Consider the following 6,609-nt stretch of genomic DNA (forward strand, 5'->3'; position numbering starts at 1 on the left):
CAACTCAACATCAATGGTTTGGTTGGTTTAAGAATACGGTTCTAAAATATGTTCATAATGTTGGAGCATTTTTGGGTTTTTAACTTTTTATTGTGAGTTGGGTGAAGATTTACGAAGCAGATCATCGGTTTTACATTGAACAATTCACATACATTTTGTTTCAGCTCACTGATTCCAGTCCTCTCAAGGTAACAATCACTTATCTTGCTTCCTCGTTCTCGATTTCCCGTTTCCATTCCTCTTTCTTTCCTAACCCTTCTGAACTTTGTCCTTGGGTAAATGCTACCCTTTTGATCTCAAATGATTGGTTAGTCTAACATATTATCCTAACACTTCACTAGTGTTATGATTCCCTTTATAAACCTGTCTATTGTTTGACTGAAAATTGGGCCACAGGGTGAATTCAGTTCCAGACATGAAGGGTGACTAAGGACCAAAGACTCAGGGATTCCACCAGTTTTTATCTGACTAGTAAGCCTGGACTCATTCATGATTTTAAGCTTTCTTCCACATCTTCTCTCACTCTATCCAGGACCATCTAATGCAATCCCTTTTAGAGAAATTGGTAGTGGTAACCAGGCACCATCTTGTTCTTCTGGGCTCAGGTTTGTGGAGACTGGTCCATTGTTGTTGTTGTCAGGGGCCATCGAGTTGGAACCGTCTCATAGTGACCCCATGCACAGCAGAACGAAACAATGTCTGATCCAGGGCCAACCTCACTACCGCTGCCACACTTGAGTCCATCAATGATGCCACCTGGCTGATCCATCTCGTTGGGGGGCTTCCTCTTTTTCTCTGACCCTCCATCTTACCCAGCATGATATCCTTCTCCAGCGACTGTTCCCTCTGGATAATATGTTCAAAGTATGAGAGACGAAGTTTAGCCATCTTGGCCTCCAAGGAGCACTCTGGCTGTACTTCTTCCAAAACAGATCTATTGGTTCTTTTGGCAGTCCATGGCACTTTCAGTATTCTCCTCCAACACCACAACTCAAAGGCATCAATTCTTCTACGATCTTCATTATTCACTGTCCAGCTTTCGCATCCATATGAGGTTATTGAAAATACTATGGCTTGTCAACACTTGTGCAGCAGATTTGCCTAACACAATACGTCGTCTGATCTCTTCACTTGCTGCTTCCGTGAATGTTGATGGTTGATCCAAGAAGAATGAAGTCCTTGACAACTTCAATCTTTTCTCCATTGATAAGAATGTTGTTTATTGGTCCAGTGGTGAGGATTTTTGTTTTCTTGACATTGAGATGCAATCCATACTGAAGGCTGTGCTCTTTGATCTTCATCAGTAACTGTTTCAAGTTCTCTTCACTTTCAGCAAGCAAGGTTGTATCATCTGCATATTGCAGGTTATTAATGAGTCTTCCTCCAATCCTGATGCCACATTTTTCTTCATAGAACCCAGCTTCTCTTATTATTCATGGTCCATTAGTTCACCAGAATAATTGTTTTCATGTATTTTCCAGTCTCTTCATTCTTCTTTCCTCCAGACAGAGAGAGATGAATGTTACATCTTAGATGGCCAATGATAAGCTTTTAAGACCCTAGTTGCTACTTAACAAAGTAGGATGTAGAACATTGTCCTTGTGGATTGAATGCTGATTGAAGTTGGTTTCCCCAAAGGCTCTGGCCCTGAGCCTCCAGGCATAGCAACTAATTCCCTTAAAACATTTGGTTATGTCTAAGAAATTTTCATGACTTAGTCCCCTGTATGCTCCTCCACATTCGTGGATATATTTGTAGCAAAGGTAAACACCCATGTACAATTATCCTCTATCAAACCTCTGTATATTTGTGGATATGCTCTTCACTTCTTGCCACACTTGTTCAGCCTGTGTGTCTATTCAACTGCATACTGCCTTCCGCTTCACCCAAGTAACACATGTATTAATTTCTACCCAACTTTAAAACAGTCTGTTCTACTTTGAAATCTACTTGACTTCCTCTCCAGTTCCTCTTTTTACTTTCTAATCGTCTTTGTCATAAATTGGCATTTCTGGTTCTCTATTTGCAGTCTTGTAGTTTGTTTTACTTTGGATACTTCTAAATCTGGGTTGCCTTTTTTTTTTTTTTAATAGTTAACAATAAGGTTTATTGAGCTGTGTGTTAGTACAGACACTGGGGTTTGCTCATGGTGCTCCTGATGTGCAAACCTGGGACATTCTGCTAATTCTTCCTTAGCAGTGAAACTAGAAAGCTGACAGCCAAGTGGATGTTGTAAACTAGCTCATCATCTGTCATCTTCACATGGCCAACAGCCACTGCCAGACACAGCATCTTCTTCATCTGGAGCTTGATGGTGGACTTCACCTCATCGACCTTAGCCACCGTATTCTCATTATGGGTAACCAGGGAAGGAAATTTGCCAGCCTTATTCAGGCCTGGTCCCAGGATTCTTGGGGTTTACTTGGTCAGGGACTCAGGCCAAAAATACATTATACTTCTTGGCCAGCTTTTTAACCAGCTTCTTATTCTTGTTGAGTTTCTTGAGCACCTCGATGTCCATTTGAGGGATCTCCACAGCCTTTGCTTCATCACAGGGCTGCTGGTCCCCAAGGGCACAGAACTTGGGGAGTGGGGATGGACTTCAGCCTGACAGTGCCCGAGAAGCATTTATCCTTCTGAGGGTCATAGTTCTTTAAGCTGATCTGCAGCTCCACCATCTCCAAAACCTTCCGGCGCTTGCACTGGCTCCCGTCTAAAACTTCCGACGCCGCCTCATAGAGGATTTCGCGAAAGACTTTGCTGCTCATGGTGCTTAGTGCCACAGCAACCGGGAAAGAGCTAAATCTGGTTTGACTTTTGAATGGTGCTGTCATGTATGTTAATCTCAGCTTGTTGTCTGCTGGTGTTGGTTCTGTCCAAAGAAACCCCGACCCCCCCCTCCCCGCCTTCAGTATTTCTAGTAAAGCTGGTGTGGTGTTTACAATTCCTCCAATTTCTGTTTATCTGGAAATGTCCTAATATTGCCATCGTATTTGGGGGATGATTTTGCTGGGTATATGATCTTTGGTTGACATTTTTTATTCTTTCAGAGAAAAATATCATCCTGTTGTCTTCTTGCTTTCATAGCTTCTGCTGAGAAATCAGGGCTGAGTCTTACTGACTCTCCTTCTTAGGTAGCTTTTTGTTTTTCTAAAACTACTTTCAAGACTCTTTCCTTGTTTTTGGTTTTGGAGAGTTTGATTTATGTTTTGTGGATTATCTTTTGGGGTCTATCCTGTTTGGGATTCATTCATCTTCTTGATTCATTTTTCATGATGATAGGGAACTTTTCTTCCAACAACTCTTTGACAATATTCTCTGTGTTTTTCAAGCTCTCCTCTAGTTCTAGACTTCCAATCACATATAAGTTATTCCTCTTGATGGTGTCCCACATAATTCTTTGGTTTTCCTTGGATTTCTTGTTCTATTTTCTGATTGTTCCTCTAGCAGATTCGAATTGAGGATTTGTCTTCAAGCTCACTAATTTAGCCTTCCATTAATTTAATTCAACTCCTTCACCCTTTCAGTGTATTATCTATTTCTAGATTTTAGTATTAACCTTTTGGATTTTATTTTGATGCTTTAGTACAGTGTCCAATTTTTATTTATTTTATCAATTTATTCATGTAGTGCTTTCCTGAATTCTTCTAAAATTTTGTCTGTGTTTTCCTTGGCTTCATCTGCAGCTTTCATGGTCTTTCTCTCAACCCATTGAAAGTACCTAAATATCATTCTTTTCAATTCCTTATCAGGTAATTCTAATGCCATTTCTTCCTCAGAAAGGTTATCTAGCCCCGTATACTGGTTACTTGTTTGAGCCACTCTGTCTTGTTTCTTTGTGTGAACTGACATTGTCTGTTTTCTACAAACTATTGTGGCATTCTTGTATTTGTTGTTAATTGATGATTGTATGTTGGTGTGTTCTTCGGCACTCACCACCTGCCTCCTGGTGGGTGTGATAGAGAAGGTGAGTGTGTGTACAGTTCTCTGTTCGCTGCTTGTGTAGAATAGTTGAGGGTGGGTTTGGATGCTGTTGGCTGATGGAAATCAATGATCAGGTGGTATAGCCGTGAATATTGGCCATTACTCAATAAGTGACATTAAGGAAGGTATGGGTGTGGCTGGGCTGGATGGACATGGTGCTGTCTCCAGTCAGGTGGGACAAGAAAGAAAAATAAACAAACAGAAAGCAAACAACAGCAAAAAAAAAAAAAAAGAAAAAGAATAAAGAAAAAGAAAAAAAAAACCATGGGAATAGCAAGAATACATAATGCAGAATTTAACAAAAGCAAAGTAAAATACAAAGTAAAGGAATTGCATCTAAAGACTTCACTAAAAGAGTGAAAAGGAAGCCCACAGAATGGGAAAAAATCTTTTGCAATGATACATCAGACAAGGGACTCATTTATAAAATGTATAGGAATCTACAGCACCTCTACAAGAAAAGGACAAATAACCCAATTTAAAAACGGGCATACAGTGAAGGAAGCTTCCTGCAGAGCCTCTGCATTACATAAGACCATAGGTGGAATTCTGAACCCCATCCAGAATATTCTGAGGTGGGAAATTTCCACTGGAAAGGACAGCAGACCAGCCTGGAGCAGCTAGAAGAACAGAAGATACTTCTTGAAAGAAAGTCCAACAGGAAAAATACAAAACAGTAACTGCAGTCCGACTGATCACTACAAGAACAAGCAAGGTGCTCGCCCAGGAGACATCAAGGCAAGTGGTTGGGTCCCCTCAGGCCAAACCCCCTTCCAAGACTAAAACTCAATGGGAATACACGAGCAGACATGCACTCTGATTAGTGACCACGTTGGTCACTGATAAGTGGAAGTGAGGGAAAAACAGCAATGAAGCTGCGAGCTAAGCCCTACAACGTTCAATAGACTCCTGTGAACCCGGGTGGAGACCTGGTCGGCCAGCAGTGTGGCAAGACTCTTGGGCCCAGAATCAGTGACATAGCCACAGAGGACTACAGTGGAGAGTGAAGCGTCCAGCTGATAAGAAGAGAGGGCATATGTATAAGAACACCCACACTTGCAGATAATACCCACTTGACCTGGCTTCAATGACTGGATGATCAGATCTCAACTATAAGAAGAAAAAAGAGGAAAAAAAGAGTAATCTGATACAATTTGATGAACCTGACCTACACCTATGGATGCAGTAGCTCAAAAGAGGGAACAAATCTTTACAGCAAGGATCATTCCCACCCCTGGGCAACGTGGACATTGGCTACCCAAAGTGGGGGGCCTTACAAAAGCAAGAAGTGACTGGCTTACAAGCTTTCAAGAGGGAGCCTAGATCCAAAGGACATGGAGGAAGTTTAGAATCTCCACTGAGTAGTATTCAATCTGCCTGGGTGGGACTGATGAAAGGAGATGGGGATAGGCGTTTGGCAGTACAATAGTGAATAATTGTTATCAGGACTGACTGTGTGGGTTTAAAATGTAAAGGTAGGCGTTTTGTAGCAAAAGGAGAGGAGTGATTGACTTTACAGTCCAGGAGCGGAGGTCCCTGGGACCATCAAGGGAGAAAAGCAGAGAGCGGGACCCTACCCAGAGAAGCAGTGATGCCAAAAATGGAGACAGAGATGATGATGCGGACACATGGAGTGGCTGGGAGCTCTAGACCTAGAGAGAGAGAGGGGCTGTGTGCAGGGTTTACCCTTTGGTTGGTTGATGATGCATAGAGGGGATTGTAACCATGGCAATGATATACGATAGGATGAATGTAAAACTAATGTTCTCCCATGTAAACCATCACATAATTCACAATAAAACATTTTTTTTTTTTAAATGAGCACAGGACATGAACAGACATTTCACCAAGGAGGAGAAATGTTCATGATCACTAGCAATTGTTGTTGTTGTTGTTGTTAAGTGCCATCAAGTCGATTCCAACCCATAGCAACCCTGTATGGGGTTTCCGAGGAGCAGCTGGTGAGCTTGAACTGCCAACCTTGCAGTTCAAACGGCTTTGCAGTCTGGTCATTAACCCACAGAGCCATACCAGGACTCCTGCAGATACTTGTTCCTAATAAAATAAAACATATCACAATATATTTATGCAGCAGTGGCCAGGACCTGGCATTGCACAGTCTGCTGGTCTGATGAGGCAGATTTCAGAGTCTTCCAGACTCGGGGAAGGTACACCCCGCTCCCAATTCACAAGGGCATGGCTCCAACCAACCTCAGGAAGGCCAAGGTCTGTGCAGGGCAGAGATGGTGGGGGTGGTGGGGTGGTGTCACTAGCTCATGAGTGGGTGAGGGTGGGGCTGGCTAATCTGCTGATCACCAAGAGGGTGTACAGAACAAAAGAGATCCCACCTTTTTGGTCACCAGTCACCAGAGTATGTTTGTGGTGTCAGACCACTGTCTCATTGAAATCCTACTTGCAAAAGTTCAAAACGGTCATGTCATATCTGGCCTGCTGACAGTTCACCCATCTGTCTCCTGTCTTGCCACTTTTGTTCTGTTTCTTATTCTAGTTGGTATTCAACCCATTTCTCTCTCCATTCCTCTGAATCTTAGAGTTCTAGGATTTCCATTCCTATTTGTTTCATTTGGTCTCTCATGTCTGTGGTAGAGGGGTCTGCTCAGATCA

The 6,609-nt window shown here is 42.4% G+C and overlaps 1 pseudogene; it reads right to left on the minus strand.

The window, feature by feature from the left end:
• Positions 1-2,121: 2,121 nt before the first annotated feature.
• On the minus strand, positions 2,122-2,768 carry LOC102836636 (annotated as a pseudogene).
• Positions 2,769-6,609: the final 3,841 nt, after the last annotated feature.

This window comes from Chrysochloris asiatica, unplaced genomic scaffold, assembly GCF_000296735.1.
Source record: "Chrysochloris asiatica unplaced genomic scaffold, ChrAsi1.0 scaffold00018, whole genome shotgun sequence".
Lineage (NCBI taxonomy): Eukaryota > Metazoa > Chordata > Mammalia > Afrosoricida > Chrysochloridae > Chrysochloris > Chrysochloris asiatica.